The sequence below is a fragment of the Pseudopipra pipra genome, chromosome 10, assembly GCF_036250125.1.
Source record: "Pseudopipra pipra isolate bDixPip1 chromosome 10, bDixPip1.hap1, whole genome shotgun sequence".
NCBI lineage: Eukaryota > Metazoa > Chordata > Aves > Passeriformes > Pipridae > Pseudopipra > Pseudopipra pipra.
The window spans coordinates 19,156,896-19,171,815 of NC_087558.1; positions in this window are offsets into that span (position 1 = coordinate 19,156,896).

Sequence of the window (14,920 nt, forward strand, 5' to 3'; positions counted from 1 at the left end):
GGTGACTGTTCTTTTAGGCTACCAAAAAGTGCATTGATCTCTGTCACTGAAGGAGAGCACTGTGTGTCCACCCTGGGCTGCCACGATTAGACACGAAACTTCCACATCTGGACACCTGTGCTGTGACACTGAATCCCTGCCACACCAGCTGAGAATACAGAGCCAAAATTAGACAAAAATATTAAGTATGCAGACAGTGACAGAGAGCAGCCACTATGCGGGTATAACACAACACCAGCTGGTCTCTATGAGCATTTTTTTTTCATTTGTTCTGTTGCAAAACTTGTATTTTTGCCACTCAGCTTCCTTTGCAGACTCGGGGGCCACATGTCAGTTGTACTGAATTTCCAGCTGCCACAGCTCAAACCAGGGCTGTTGCATGTCAGAGTTTAGAATGAAACCTGTAGAATGCAGAGAACAGTTACAATACATCCTTTATGATGCTAATGAAAACATAAATAAGGAAATTAAAAAGCCCCCGTCTAAAATAAAAATAGCAGTCACTGACTGCATGAGGCGAAATGAGAACTACATTTCAGCAAAACTACACACTCCTGCAACCAGACTAGAAAAACCTTCTCCTTTGCTCAGTGGGATATTAAAGTTTATAGCTGTACTTCTTATTTTTAGATAGTTCTTTGAATGCATAGCTTCTGGCTTCCTTAATTTCTTTTGTATGTAATATGTTTTGATTTTTTTTTATTTTCATTTTTTTAAAAGAGCTGCACTGTCATAAATCAGTCCAGTCCACGGAGGTCTTAAAAATTGTAACAGTTACAACTGTAACATTCATAAATACTTTTATTATCCCTTCTAGGCTTGTGGAATGTCTTGACATTCATGTCTCTAACTTGGCACAATAACCAGCATGATTTTGGACATGTGCAAGCACACACACACCCCATCTCACTGCAGGCTGCTTGAGCAAGTCAGAGAGCCCGTGCACACTTCTTATGTGCAGCAAGTGCTTTAGTGCTCCAGCGTGCATGTGACATAAAGCAGGAGAGGAATCTCGAAGTCATTTCTCACAGGGAAGAGTCACAACTGCTAAAGGCCGATTCTGTGCTGCCGACAGACACATTCTGCACACCTACATCCACTCTGGCTGCTGCTTCCAGAGAGCACAGGCTGCGGGGGAACCCCGCTGAGTGAGTGCTAATGAACCTCTGCAAGAGAGAGACATCACCACGGCTCTCATAACGAGTTGGCTGATGATCTTTCAGTTCCACCAGCCAAAGAAATGAAAATGAGTCCAAGTACAGGATTTGTGATCCATGTCCAAAGAGCCACGCAGGGGGCTGAGGGAATGGCTGGCGTGCTTTAGATGTAGCATTATAATTGATGGGTCTGTTTGTAGCTGTGAATGGAGATCTGAATCACTGTAATACAGAGGATTTGCAAGTCGTTCTCATAAGACTGGAACCAGGTCCCTTTAGGAAACTTCAGTGAACGCAGCCAAGCATTGGTTTTCCTCAAATGTCATCTTTTCCATCGGACACATGTAAGCATGTGTTTGATACCACAGCAAGGTGAGTCTCTCAGCCATGCATTCTAATAAATGTTAAGCTTCAAATGTAAAACAGGCTCATGCCACAAAACCACATTTAGTTCTAATCCTTTAACTGCTACTAAACTAAGTATTTCCTTAGTTTGCAATCAAATTCACTTGGTTCAAGTGAATGCTCGGCAGCTGTGGAAAATATCTGAAAGAATTAGTGCTTGTTTTGTAGGAATCTCAGAAGAAACATTCCCCTTGTAGTCCTTTGGGGCAGCCACACAGCAAAGGCTGAGAAAACAAAAACACAAAGGGAAAGTCCAGAGGGGGCTACATTCATGCCCACATGACATGCAAGGTGTGCTGGCTATTTCTAGGCACAGGGAGGGCAAGGATCAGGCCTAGCAAACAGCTAGAATTAGCGGGAGAAAAACCCAAACACTACATACAACCTTTGAAGAAACACCTGAACCACAATTGCCAAGTACATAATGTAGAAATCGAGTACAACACACACACTGCCATCAACTACCCCTTTAGGTCCCATGAGTTCAAAATCTGAGTCTGGATTTGATTGATACTACAATTCATGAGCCAAATCAGGACTAGTGCTTTGATCCAGGTCTAATAACACCAATTTAAGTTACTTCTGTGACATTTGAGCACCACAGAACAGAAGCCTTGAGATTATCTATTCTTTTGAGGTGACTCAATTGACTTCCTTGATTAGGACCTATGCAGATTCCCCCAAAATGAACATTTACTACTGCAAAAATTAACTGCAAATGCCATTGAGAAGGCATGAGACACTTTAACCATCTTGAGAATGCTTTTGTAATATAACATTGATTATATTAAGGCTCTTATAACACAAGTGGTGTTAGTACATATAAGACTTTTTATAAAAGAATGATACAGAATCAGGGAGGGAAAAAGTATCAGATTAGGGTTCCCAGACTTGGCTGCATTTGCAATCCATGCCAAACATGTTCACTGTCAAGCTGTCATTTTACATCAGAAGTTAATTTTCCTGCTATCGATCCTCTCTCTGCTTATTCTTTTTCTCATTCTTCAGCTGCCAGGATTTTGGAAAACAATAACCAAAACTATAACAAAGAATTTGAAGCCCCAAATAAATTTTGCACACATTCATTCCACAGCCATCAGCAAGCCTGAATTCTACAGCCTCGTGCAAATTTCCATTAAAATTTCCATGCATTTGAATAACGAGTCACTGTTTAAAAGAGAAAAGGGTAAAAGAGATGTTGTTCTTTCATGTTGAAGAGCAAGCTAAAATCAAACAAAGGGGCTTCACAGCATAGGTGTATGTAATACTATAGTGGCTACACAGAACACACCCTGTTTCTGAAAACAACATCAGACAAGGACAGAAATATGGCCCACAAATCAGGTGCTGGATTTTGATAAGGAGTTAATGAAATAACAGTATAGGACAGATTGTTACATCAACAGAAAAAGAAGGTTGGTAGGTGCAATTGCCCTCAGTGCATTCAAGCTGCATTCTATGTTCCAAAGCAGGGCTGTTAGGAATATTCCTGGATGTTAAGTGAAGGAGCAGTATTACTCTTTACATCAACCTTCTCAGACACATTATTCTTTCTATTCTTTTTTATTTACTCTCATTTCTTCAAGTTGTTTTTGGCTGAGAGATATAGCATGGGAAAAAGCAGAGCAAAGTATGTTTCAGTAGATGTAAGATCCTTCCGGCACGCAGTGATGGGACACCCTCTCCTGGAGAAACAGACACACTTCCTCTGCTCCACCACTTTCAGCAAAGGAAACCAGTGATATTCCTGGGATCTGGAGACAAACAGCCACAACGAATCTGGATATAATGAAAAGAACTAGGAATGCTTCCCTTTGATAAACACAAGATTCCTCCCTGTGGCAAAAGCAGTTAAATACTGCACTCCTCAGAAAAATAATCCGTTCACATTTAAACAATTACCAGCTATATTAGAATCACAATTGAAGAGAAGAACCTCTAGATGAAATCAGTCATGATTTTTCATTCAAATTCAGATCTTCCACAAGAGGGATCCCATTTGTTGACTGACTACCTGCATTTCAAAATATGTCACCTTGAACCTGGCAGCACATCACCATTCAGGTGGCTACCTCCTAAAGTAAGAAATTAAAATAGCTCAGATGGAAACAAAGGGTCATTTTCTTTGGCTAGAAGTCCAAGGTCTACACATTTTCTCCACCCACTTCTTTAAGATGACATGGTTTCACATCATTATGGATTATGGCAATTCTCCCTGATCCATTCATTCATATTTGCTTAGAATGGCACCTGCAAAATTTATGTAAGGTAGGGCTATGAAACTTCTTAAAGGAATGCCTGCAAGAGGCAACCTGGAAATAATAATCAATATGCTATTGCCTGTGGCAATAAAAAGCAGCAAATAGAGCAGGGATTTGTGATGCCACTGACCAGGTTGCATGTGACAGAGTGTAAGTTCTGATTGTAGCCTTTGAAAAAGAAAGACCTCTACAAGTGCTGTGCTCCCAGATGAGCAGCCTGGCCTCCAACATGGCATGTTTCCACAGCAGTGATGTCTTAGACAATACAGTGGAACAAACACCTAGGGGATTCATTTTTACACCCTGAGCCCTGCTGGCTGCTGTGCTGTGTGCACAGACCTGGACAGCTCTCCAGGTGAAGCTTCTGACCTGGACACTGCTGACTTGTATCTTAATTAGATACAAAAGAGAATGGGAGGAGGGAGAGAAAACTCACAGTTCAGCATGGTCACTGATGTGAATTTTGAACTTCATTTGACATTGCTAACGTATTTCTCTCATTTGGAGAGCTTCTAACCACAGTCTCCTGTGTTATAACAAGTTTTCAATAAATTACAAATGATCAAACTGCAGGTACCTCTCTCAGTTTGCAGCCCAATTTAGCAAAAATATCAGCAGAACAGCAGCAGCACACAGAGGCTATGGCTGATCAAAGGGGAATTATTCCTCACAGCTTTGGGAGCGTTCAGGCACTGTTTACCTCAAGGCAGGAATGAACAGCAAGGGTAAGGCACTGCAGCCCCCAGGAAGTCCTCACAGTCTGCAGAGAAAATTTCTAAGATGCATTAAGCACAAAGGTTCTCAGTGCCCAAGGCAAACTGGAAAGTATTCCTTCCCTCAAGTTACTTGAACGTTAAATCATCACCTGCAGGCTCAAGCTGTCAGTTCACACCAAGTCCTGTCGTGGTATCAGGAGTTCTACTCAAATCATTTACTCTCCCCCTCCCCTCCTCAACACACACAGCAGTTTCCTACACAAACATTAACAGAATACTGAATTACTTTAAGGAAGGAGTGAGATTTATATTCATATATAACATACATTAAATCCCTAATTAAATTCAGCCACTTCCTTCCAGTCTTCAAACAGTTCTACATTCAATTACAGTTTGGGGTTTGTATATATATTAAAAAAAAAAAATAAATTTCTCGTCATTTCCTGGTGCAAGTGCTACCCTCAGAATGAGTGATCTGGTCTACAAACAGTAAGAATGGACCTTCAAGAATCAGAGAGGCAAGATGCAAATTAAATGCAACCACCTCAGAGATACTCCTGCACTGTAGGATTTATAGCATCCAACTGGCACTAGAGGAAATAGCCAAGGTTCTGGTGAAGATCAGGAAAACAGGACTTTGTCTTTCACTGTCTAGTCAAAGCTCTTAGTCCAGTTCACTTCAGTAAAAGGGTGATCTCTCAGGGTATATACACTAGCATTATGGCAGTGGGTCTAATCTCATCTGGCAGTCTCATGACTAAAAACACAAACACATTAAAAAGGCAGTCATATGTAAGCAACTCAAATTATCACTCTTATGACCATGCAAGCTCGATTAATGGAGGGGAACCAATAGAGTAAACCATTACCAGTTTAGGAAAATGGGAAAATTTGATTTACACACAAGAATTTAATGCAGTCTGTAATGTTTCACATCCAGCATAAAGCCAAAATTCAGGCTATAGATGCTGGAAGTTCTGCATTGCTGTGTTAGCAGTAGTGTGCATTTTGTAAATTCCCATCCACAGAACAGTGAACGCTTACTTTAAAAGAAAGCAATGCAAATGTCTTAACTCTGTTGCACCATAAATTACTAACTGGCTTCTTGAAGAAAAATCCTTTACAAAATTGTAAAAAACTGGTAAAGCTAAAGAGCCTTGCAGCAACCCACCATGCAGAGCAGCCCTCACATCACAACCTACAGAGTGACAAATACAAGGTAATGCCTGCATTTACAAAAGCACAAATGAGGGATGGCACACACTTGGCATCACCCAACTGCAAAGTACCTCTTTTTTTCACTGCCTCTCCTCAAAATAGAGGATGAAAGACTTTCTATTCCAGGTTACTGTGCAATGGGAGCACATTCTTTCACAGCTCATACCCACCTGACCAGCAAAGAGAACTCAGCAATTGCTCCTAAATGAGTTGCAGGGATTCTCAATTTTATCAAGAGGACCTTTCTCTGATCTGCTTTTAGGAGACAAGCTGACCTAAGTTTCAGGACACTGGACTGATGTTTGCATACACTGATCATATGTATAGTGCAGTTACATTTTAAGTTTTGGCAAAACACACAATTAAGCATAACAATTTAGCATCCCCAAAAAGTTAACTGATCAGCCAGGTTGATTAAAAAAAAAAAATCTCTTCAAATAGTATCTCATTTCTGCTGTGCATTTTATCCAGAGGAATCCCGAAGGGACTTTGAAAACTGCAACAAAGCACTGTATAAATTATATACATTATATTGCCATTTCCCTCCCAGATGAACTCTAGCACCTGTCTGACACTGAGCAGCAGAGCTGCACAGCAGGGTGCAGCTTGAAGCAGAGCAGCTTTTTATATGGAAACTGCAGGTGGAGTTCAGAGTCAATGTAATTACAGAGTCTGGAATTTCATCAGAATGCTAAGGTTTAAATTCCTTTCACTACTTCTTGTAAAAGGCTTTAGAATTTGAATTAATAAAAAGGTTTCCCTCCAGCCATTCTTGATTTGAATTGACATTTCTTCACTCAGCTGGCAATTTCAGTGGTCAGTAAAATAGCAAAGGAACTGTTCTCTATTAGGGCTTCCCGACAGACATTGCACGTTGGAATGAGTTCAGGACTTTCAATCGAGGTGCAGGTGAGCCTTTTCAAAGTTTAGTTCACAGCTGTGAAGGGGCCATGCTCATTTGCTTATCCTAGTAGCATCCATCAGGGAGATGCACGTATCATTTCTTCACACAAATAGCATGCTAACATTTCCAGCAGACTCATCTGGAATTGCTTCTTCTCTTGATATCAGGAAAGCAGACTGCCATGTCAAAAAAATAATTTGGAATGTACCCACCTGCTATCCCTACAGGGGCCTGTTTCTTCAGGGCAGCTGTCTGGGAGCATAGGCAGGATCTGGCAATGGTGCTTATTTGAACCACCCTTATTGACAAATGTCTACTGATGGAAAACAACAAAGTATGTTCAGGATTTTCGCAGCCTCGTGTCTGCGCATTTTGATCTCATCTCTGATCAACTTTAGTGGCTTCAGAACATGATTTAACTTCCCCTAGAGATGCAGCAACTGCAGGATCTCTTTCCTCTGCCTGGTCATACATTCTTACAAAATCTGTAGAACTCAGTAATTCTACATTCCTGTCAAATGCTGTTGAAATCAACTCAGGTTCAAAAATTACCAAAGGGAGACCTCTCCCCAAACCAGTACCAGGTGTGATTACAAAATCTCCTCACTTCTGTGTTAAGATGCTACCAATAGACCAGATTCACTCAAGTACTAGATTAAAGTGTCAGAGATTTATGCTCTTTTCTTTCATATACCCAAAAAACTGGTGATTTACAGAGCTGCCTACCAGGGTAACAGCAGCATATTGGCATCCTGTTGGACTGAGGAAAACTCTTCAATAAAAAACACATCTGTTAAGCATGTTTGATAAGGGCACCTAACTTAGATCAATATTTAACAGGACTGTAATCCCCTCTTGCAGAGAAGTTTTGTCATTACAAAAATTACATTCCATACAGGAAACATGGCTGGAAAATCACACAAACAAAATTTGAAAATTCACATTTAGGCGGGCCAGAGTAAAGAGAACAGTACACACAGAGAAAATCTCAATTCTGACTCAACAGATTTAAGAGCTGGGCATAAATAAGACCATGGTGAAAAAAGCTTTAAGAGAATCCTCTATTAAAAACTGTATTTCTATGCAGTCACACAAACAAATGCACATGAAGTCCCAGGCACCATTTGGATTCTGGAAAAGCCAAACTTTGCAACCAGATTAAATAAGAAGTTTAAAATAAGAAATTTATAAAATTTCTAAAAATAGTGGATCAGAGTCCTTCTAAATTCTGTGTCTGAAAAGAATCCCTCAAACACATACCAATATTTTGAAGTTGCCTGAGCTGTTACTGATTTAACAGAATAATATTTAAGCTTCTTTAGAAACAGAGAAAATGGGGAGGGAGGGGGAAGATAAGGTAGGAAGGAAGTAATGAAAGGTAATGGATTAAGATGATACAGATTTTTCCCTGAGGAGGTTTTTGGCAGGAACCCAGGAACAAAATCTATACTTGCACACTCCCATGGGAACTGAGAGAAATCCCAGCCCTGCCAAGTTCTGTGGCTTCATTTTGATGGATGAGAAGACATCAGATAGCTAGTTGAACATGGCTGGGAGACTTGGGAGAAATGTGCAACTTCCAAATATCTGAATTCATGAGTAGTTTGCCAGGAGGCTACCAGAAATACATGCCAGAGGTATTTTATGTGGTAGACATTAGGAATGTATTTCCTTAGAATCAAATTAAAATAAAGGTTGGAAGAGACTTGAAAGTCACCTGTTCATCTCCTACTACAAAAAAAAATAAATGCTCCCAGAGAGATATTTGTATTCCCCGTTCCTAAAAACACTGAAGACCTGTGGCTTCAGACTGCTCCCTCCAGTTCGTTCTGCCATCATGCTGTGCTTACTCTCACAAGTTTTTTCTTAAATATTCAGCTTCAGCATTTTTAACTGCAATTACTTCTAGTCCTAACCATAAGGAAGAAGAGTTTCAAATTATTTTTTTTCTGTCTTCATAGTAACCATACTTGCATTTGATAAAATCCCTCTCCCCATTCAGTTTCTCTCTGGAGTCTGTCTCACTCTGGGTTGTTTCACCATATTTTTGAGCTTTCTCATTGTTCTGGATGTTCTGTTTTCATAAGTGAACATGTCACTTGAAGTAAGTCCTTCACCAGCACTGAGAAAGTGGAAGGATTGCTCCATGGATTCCATAGGCCATACCACTTCTTTTGTACACCATCCTTTCCTCCCTTTGACTCTCCCTCATGCAGTCCCCAGACAGTATCATCACTTGGCTCTGATTCTCTCTCTCACTCAGCATTCAGGGTCCTCAAGAATACAGCCCCATCTGTGGTCTGTTAAAGACCCTCCTTCCTCCTTTGACAATGTTATTGCTAAATATTTGTATTTTGTCTTAATTAGTATAATCTGCAGAGCACTTAGTCTTTAAGTTATTCGGAGAGTTATTTTTAATAAATATAGATGGGAAAAATCTTCAAAGATTGCACCAGATATTTTAACACCATTTCAGACTAGCAAAATAATACATTTAAAGATCTTCAAGAGGCAAGAGGAATTGTGACTGTTTCCATGAAAAATTGAATGCTTAAGAGAATGAGGATGAAACATGTTTCATTCTATCTATATTCATTATTTAAAAACACAGACTGAGAAAGCACGACCTGGATTCTGTACTGATGAAACAGAATGTCATTTTAAAAAGAAACTGTACAACACTACATTTCCTATTCCAGAGCAGTAAGCAAATTGCTCATAGTATATTTAGAGTTGAAAGTATGCACAGTAAGCCATCTACTAATCTATCATCTTTCCATCCACAAATTAACCACAATACAACTTCATAATTTAAGTGCCACATCCAGAAATATTCAAAGGGATTTCATGACATATTTCAGTTCTGAGCTTTCATGCAAACTGTTCCCTGCACCTGCTGTTACCAGTGGTTAATATCTGACATTCTGTAACTTTGTCATCTCTTTCACATGCTATGAATATTTATGTTCTCTGATCAGACAGGTTCCAAGCCCTCCATACAACTACAAAAACACCTTCACAACAGCCAAAGATGGATGAAATCTATACTCATATTCATAGGGAAATAAACGTTTGTACAAAAGCTGATGACTCTCTGTCAAGTGTGCCAGTGCTCGTTTAGTCCCTCCATGGATACAGCAATTAAAAAAAAATTATTTGAAGCTGGAGTGCAACATCAGCATAGGACATGAACTCCACCTATATCCAGATTTTCCGGATGAAGCAAAAGGCTCATTGGGGTGGCATTCAAGTTACTTGGAGGAAACACCTTCTGGGGGTTTGCTGCAGGGAGAGGAGGTGCTCTCTCCAGAGAAACCCCCGGCTTGCACACTCCATGACACCCTTGCTGCTCAGATCTGCTCACTCAGAGAGCAAACATACACACAGAGTTGAAAACATATTCTCGTAACTCTGATTATTTGTATCCAATTAAGGAGTTGGAAGACAGTAAATGGGTCTATTACTCTGACAAAAAGCAAGACGTGACATTTGCATTGTCATCTAATGATGAGGAAGTATCATTACGACCCTATTTAAAACTGAAGCCACAGATGATGGCTTCAGGAACAGCAAACTGCCACTAAACGGTGCCGCTGCAGCGACCGAAATACTTACACGGCCCACAGGCAGCGTTTCTGTGTTTGCTCCACACCAGCAGAGGAGGGCAGCAGTGAAAAAGGGGACGGCTACAGAAACAAAGAGGAGCAAACCCGCCGGGTTTAACCTGGTCCCCGCTGGGGCGGGGCAGCAGGGAGGCGATGGCACAGCTGGGGATGGGCAGGGACAGAGCCGCGGCACGTCCCGACTCCAGCGGCTCCAGCTGAAGGTCGGGCTCGCAGCCTGAAAACCCACCTGCCAAGGAGCTATCAAGGACACAGAGGCTGTTTTCCCTCCTTCCAAGGACTTCTTCCAGGATTTGTAACAAGTTTTCCTCCTGGCCCAGCAGACAAAGTCAATGTCTGCATCCCTACAAAGTGCTTTACAAAAATTAAGGATGGCAAGCAGACAGTCCTTTGTGAAAGGGTGAGATTCAACCAAATCCAGTGGTTTCACATAGATACCAGGACACATGGATACTGCTGTGACAATTACCTCCCATTCTATGCCAGTCAGAACACTGTCAGAAGCAGCACAGACACACAAGCCCTTACAGCTAATGAGACCCTGTCTGTGTCTGCGTTAAGCTGGCTGCCTTCCTCCTTATAACCACCACTTCAGAGCAGCATTGGCTGGTTCCAGTCCCCTATTAAAAGAAAAAGTATTTTTATCACTCTTCAGCAAGCTGATGCATTTCAGTGCTCTTTCTTGCCAAAACCCCAATTACCACATCCCAGACTGAAGTTAAATATTAACAGGTAAAACTTTCCACAAACCTACTTAACTGTGGGTTCACATCTAAAGGGTTAGGAACACAGCTGAGAGCACACTAATTGCTGACAAATGTCATCTTACACCAGCCCTATTACATAGTCATGGACATCATTTAAACCCCTATGGAAGAGATGTAAGCAAAAAGATACATCTCTGGCACTTGAGATAGGACTCAAGCCATTATTGTTGCCCACTTGACAGCTAGTAATGACAGAAGCCATTAATCATCCTTCAAGATAAGCCTGAACTATGCATGTATGAATGTAGCAGAAAAGCACTGTAGCCTATTACTTATAATTGTTTAGTTGTTAGGGTTGTTTTAAAACAAAAAAAGCACTGAACAGGTCAAAGGGCAGTTATAACTGGCATTGTTAAAGGAGAACATTAAGTATGTGACCAGCTCAAACAGGAGAATGAAATCAGCAACCAGTGGGCCAACACTGATTCACCAGAAAACAGGCTCGGTTCCCTCTCTGTTACCACTTTTGGAGCAGACAAACTTTTTAAAAGATGACACAGTCCTATCAGCATTACAGTCATCCCTCTCATCACATAAATCTGCAGAACACTCTTTTCAGATCACACTGTTTCTGATGACAAAATCGTTTGGTCCTGTTTGATCCACTAGCTCTAGAGAGGCAAGACTGCTGCAGCACTGCCTGCCCAGGTCCAGCCAGCAGCAAGTCAGCACTCCATCTATCCAGCACTCCGTCTATCCAGACCCTTTAATCTCCCAGTTTCCTTCACACACTCCCGGGTACACATCAGCCCTCACACATGCACACTGCAGATACCCCTGGAAATGACCTTGGCACTCTTCTGTCCCGTAGCTGGCCCTGGATCCCCAGTCTCGTGGCTAATGTGCTTAAAACAGCTGCTTCTGTGTACCTGCTCCAGGGAAGATGCATGCAAGAATTTGCAAGAGGCCATATTTTCTACTTGTTATCTATTTTTCTTTTTTTTTTTTTTTTATCTCATGTATCCTGTTTTGCAAGGAACTACAACAGTAACAACTTCAGCTCCTAAACTTTTCCTCTCCAGATCCTCCAACAACCATTTTACAATGGTATCGTAAAAACTGGCAAACAGAATTTTTTTTTTTTTCTCTGTACCACAACAACTGTTCTTAGAATGAGATCTGGACTGCTTTACATTACAAATGCCATCACTTTTCTTTCACCCTTTTTACTTTCAACTGAAAAAAACCTTAAAGATGACTTTTGTCAGGGGATCCTAAAAGCCTAGCTGAAGTGTAATTCTAAATTGCTTTTGAAAACAACTGTCCAGGACATTTGGAAACAAAGGTTTAATGGTATTTGATTTCAGTTTGAAGGAACTTTGCAAATTCAGAGTCTGTCACGTCTCAGCTACCTGACATAATACACACATGCAGCTGCTTTCATTGTGAAAAAGGGGAAGAAACAAAACCACATGGCAGCCAAACTATCTGAGACCAAACCAGAACACTGACAGGCAAAAAAATATTCTGCTTTACACTTCTGTGTAGTATAGGCTTTACTGATTTCAAAAATAGCTCTACTGAAAAGTGTAGGACTGAGTTCAGTACACGGGACAGCACAGCTGTAGTGACCTGCAGAATACACCTGCGTGCAGCACTCTGAATGACTTGCTTCAAAATAACCACCACAGTTGTTGTCGTTACTCCTTCTTCACCCCACAAGGTTTTGAGCATCTTCCATAAATAACCATTCGCCGAAACCATGGAGAAAGAGGCCTCTTTTTCAGGCTGGAGGGTGAAATCCATCTACAACTTCCCTGGTTGTACAATTTTTCCAGAGCGTTGCAGTTCCAGAGCGAGGGCGCATCCTTCCCGGTGTGATTCCCCCAAACCCGATGCTGTACCGCACACAGCGGCCGCGAGAGCGCGCCCCAAACCCGGCTGTGCTGGCGCGCTCCCGCTCCCAGCGCGTTCCCACGAGAGCTTTCTTCCCGAACTACTTTGCACCCGGATATTTTGCATTGAGATGCCTTCTCGCCCACTCCCGAATGCAAAAATAGAGGACGACAGCCCAAGCCAAGCCATTTGGCATTCACGGTGTGCGAGGAGCGTTTGAAACTAAAACTGTTTTATACGTCTGAGAACAGAAACAGAGAAAGGAGGGAGCCGGCAGGGAGGGACGGCACATCAGCACCGCGCTGGAAAATGAGCCGAGCTTTGTGAGGAAGCACTACACACATTTCACTCACAGTACAAGTACCAAACAGGTTTAAACATCAGCTTCTAAATATTGTGTTTAGCACACAGCAAAATACCACCCTCCTACATCAATTTCAAGCCAACAGCAACATCTCAAGAAGCACTTAGAGCAGCAGCTCTTACTTCTGCTCTACCATTTGATTAAATTGTGCAACTGCAGAAGTCAATGTTTCCCAGGTAGGTCTAATTCATCAGTGCAGCCCTATAGAAAAACTATTCATAAATTTCAGCATAAATTCCCACCAGTTTCTCTTTTCATTGTTCAGGTAGTTAGTTACATTTGTTACCTTAATCCAAATATAAATCAATTTGAAATTGCAAATTGAATCATAAATTAGGTCAGACTTTGAAAGCTAATGATTAACCAACTTCAGTAACGCAGTTTGCTTATCATTTTGTCTCCACAGCCAGGTAAGAGGTTTGTGAGAATGATCTCAGTCTTGCAACTCTTTTAGCACTTCCAGTGGCACTGGAGATGGATCAAGTTTTTCATTGCTGCAGACCCTCTGAGTATGTGGCTTAGAAGAGATGAGCACATCTTAATGAACTATGTATATACAGAAGAATAATTAGCTTTTTTAAAATTTATTTTTACCTTAGAGATTTGGTACTGCCCACCCAGTGACCCCCAGACATACAGGTGAGCAGGTGCTGGTACCATGGCAAGTGAGTTATTGCTCACACTGAAAACAATTTATGACATAAACACAAAAATATTAAAAGACTGGAAAAAAATACCTTTTGCTCTTACTTATCTGCACCTTCAGCCATCTAAACAATATGAAGAACCTGACCCTTCTGTAACTTAGAAATTTTTGTTCCAGATTTTCCTTAAATTCCCCAATCCAGGTTTCTTGCCACTGCCCTGACCACAGTGGAAGGCCATGCTGGCTGAAACAGCTGCCATGCTCTTTATCATACCCAGGACAAGAGATGGAGCTACTGGAGATTCCCCACTGATGGGCCAAGGTGATGAAGGGACTGGAGCACCTCTTCCATGAGGGTAGGCTGAGAGAGCTGGGTTTGTTGGCCCAGGGAAGAAAAGGCTCAGGGGGATTTCATCAATGTGTATAAATAATAAAGGGTGATTAAGAGAGAATAGAATTGAGTGAGGAATAGCAGTTCTCATACCTCTCTAAGCATAAGGAAAATTCTGGCTAGAGGATATCAATACTTCATATTCACAGTTATTGCCATTGCTAAGGACACCCTTCAACACAGCAGCATTGGCTGAGATTAGACAGGACGAACATTTGACATCTGGGGTAATCTGAGGAACTGCAGCTACTAACAACCTGATCTTTCTGCATCTCTCTCACTTTCTTCTATGGCTATACAGATGAACACATTTTCTGGCACCCAACTCACCTGATTTACATAGGGGAGTTAACCCCAAGGTCTGTGTGAGACATAAAGCAGAATTCTTGCTGGTTGACCAGCTACCAGTGGTGCATAAAACCAGTGCTTTTTTTGTTGCTCTGCAAAAAAAGTTAAGCGAAAAGTTTGGAAAACTGCTGTGATATCCATTAATATCTGGGATTCCAGTGCTTCTTTGAGCCTGACAAATAAAAAATCCATCCAAATTCACCTCTCCTCCAATTCACAGGCCTACAACAGACAAAAGGGATCTTTCCCCACAAGGAAATAAAAAGAAAACACTTCTATGGTCT